At 34.1% G+C, this 2850-nt stretch overlaps 1 long non-coding RNA gene across 1 annotated transcript; it reads right to left on the reverse strand.

Annotated features, from left to right (window-relative positions):
- Positions 1–1197: 1197 nt before the first annotated feature.
- On the reverse strand, positions 1198–1770 carry LOC135740549 (uncharacterized). Its single transcript, XR_010529201.2, has 3 exons — positions 1634–1770; positions 1470–1523; positions 1198–1249 (listed from the first exon to the last, which is right to left on the reverse strand). It is a non-coding gene; the product is annotated as an uncharacterized lncRNA (long non-coding RNA).
- Between the last annotated feature and the right edge of the window lie 1080 nt (positions 1771–2850).

Genomic DNA, 2850 nt, shown 5'->3' on the forward strand with positions numbered 1-2850 from the left:
TTTGAAATGATATCCACACTACTTGTTCTGAATTATAGTCATATTTATTGAAAGTGGCATAATCAAAATAATAGCACTGTGAAGTTAAGATGGATAAAGTAGTTCATTCTGTGAAAAAAATCTCCGTTTTTGTCATTTATTAGGGAAGAGTGGAAGCAAATGTTTCACCCATTGTTATACAATTTATCTGCTGCTGAATTTTGCATATCATTGCTCTGAGGAACAACGCAATTTGATTAAAAAGTTGATTTGAGAGGGAAAAACATATAAAGAAATGCAGCAAAGTTTAGGATGCTCAACTAAAATGATTTCAAATGCTTTAAAATGGCAACAAAACCCCAAAACAGAAAACAAGCAACTATGGTTAATACAGATTGAAGAATAGTCAGGATGGCAAAGATTCAGACTTTTATCACCTCTAGAAAGATAAAAGATGATCTAAAATGATCTGTAACTATACTGTAACAGTCAAAAGACATCTGATTAAGGCTAAGTGGTTTCCAAGAAGCCCCCCTAAAGCACCATTGTTGAAATAAAGACATGTGCAGAATCACACATCAACTAGCCCAAAGATAAATGGCTGTACTAGTTCACGTTAAATATTTTATGCACGTGTCTGTGGTTATTTTAGGTTGTTGATAGTTAATTTCACTTATAGTTTGAGCCTTGTGTAAATCTCTTAAAAAGCTGTAATTATTTTATAAAACATTATGTTTGCTGTCAAGACTGATATTTATTTATATATATTTATTGACGTTGATATGTAAACTTAACCTACTCAGTTGTACTTGACTAATGCAATAATGACAGGTCCAACTGTTTAAGTATATTGTAAAACATTTGAACATAACAACATTTGGACATAACATACACACATTGAACATGCATACCTCGCTTGTGTTTCTGCCTGCATCAATTTAGTTGTATAGCTGCATTGCTGGTTAACACCTCTGAGCAGATTCTCCATGTTCTGGTCACCTTAAACAGACACAATACATTTGAAGTAATGTTGTAAATATAATATTGTTTATGTTTACAATAATTGGTAAAACGTTTGACGGATAAAATGGTTCTTACCATTCTCTATATAAGCCCCTCTGTTAACTTTTGTTCGAGCCTGTCTAGATCTTTTATCAGTCTAGAAAGATGTTGGAGAAAAGACATCATCCTCTTCTATACTCTCCATCTGTAATTGGGCTAACAACTGGACCAGTGAATGCAGGTGACTCCAAGATTGTCTCGTTTACAGCTGCAATATCAAAAAATAATTGAATTGAGGCTTTTTATACATTTAGTATTTTTTATTAAAATTCATAATGAGCATATGTATACATTGATTTAAAACAGTACTCAAGACTGTAGATTTACTGTGAGGTTTTGAATGTTGGACGGATTATCAGACCTGCATCTGCTTCAGACATGTTGATGTTTAGCTAATGACGAAATGAAATTTTGTTTAGGCAAATTACTCTCCATTCGACCTTGCAGGTCACACCATGGTCTCAAGAGGGAAAATGAGTGCTCTATGGATTGAACAGAAAAGGTAGTATTAAACAGTGTTATGTTGTATTTAAATGCCATGAACAATGCGTTTATGTTTTCTTCCTAATTATGTCAACAAATGCTCTTTTACCTTGCATGGTACTTTAGGTGAATCAAAACTCCAACCATCTGTATGAGGGTCTGGATGGATAAAGGATGCCCACTGGAGCTGGAAATGATGGATCAGGTCATTTTCATTTGTCACATTTACAAAGAAGCACACTCTAAGGATTGCGTTACCCTGTCTGTGGCAAATACGCTAGACAAAAGTATTGGGAGGCCTCATTCTAATAAACATGTTTATTTATTCCAGTATGTCCAATCAAAACAAATATAAATGCTATACCATATAATACCACTACAAAGAGTTTTGTTTTGATTTTTGTTGCAACAGTTTTGTAAGTGCCTTTTTCTGTTCCGAAATGACTACAGCTTACAAGTCATTGATAGGTTTAGGTGGTGAGTTTTTGGCTAAAAACCTTTGAGTCATATCAAAGATGTTAGCTGAGTTAAGGTCTGGGCTTTATTCAGACCAGTCAAAGTTCTTCCACAAAAGACTGAATCACTCATTTTCTGTTTGAACCTTACTTTGTTTGTAGGGTCATTCTTAAGTTGGTATTGAAAAGGGCCCTGCCAAAACTCTTGCTATAAATTTAGCATCAAACTGTTTTTCTAGAATATCATATGCTGTAGCATTAAGATTTGTGCTCATGGAAATAAGTAAAGTATTTAAACCTGTTTATTAGAAGGAGGCGTCGTAATAGTATTGTCTTTATAGTTTATGTTTAACAAGCCAAAATAACTAGGGCTGCTTCTTTTTAAGAACTTTTGGGTATTTTTAAATCAGCCAGAGGAATAACAGTCCTTAAATGTGTAATGTACTGCCATAATTTCGTAATGATCAAAAGTGAGGTCAGATTCTTGTTAACCTACTGTGTGCTTTCTTGATGGTTAGCCGAGGGTCCCAGGACAGAAAATCTGTTTCGTATGGATCAAAGTCAGACATTAACATCTAATATGTAATATCTAGTGATATGTTTTCTTAGGTAATGCTGTGAACAAATGCTCTTTTACCTTGAATATTAGGTGGATCCAAACTTTAACCATCTGTATGATGATCTGCACCCACTGGAGCTGTAAATGGTGGAGCAAGTAAGTTTCACAAGTAAACAAACTCAAATCCTATTCAGACCATTCATGATTCCAGCAATAACCAAGTTTTTTCTTCACAACAAGACTGCATTTACATTGCAAATCTTAATGCACAGATCAGATTTTTTTGACTATACACTCTAAAAACAAATGGTG

This window comes from Paramisgurnus dabryanus, chromosome 22, assembly GCF_030506205.2.
Source record: "Paramisgurnus dabryanus chromosome 22, PD_genome_1.1, whole genome shotgun sequence".
NCBI classification, from domain to species: domain Eukaryota; kingdom Metazoa; phylum Chordata; class Actinopteri; order Cypriniformes; family Cobitidae; genus Paramisgurnus; species Paramisgurnus dabryanus.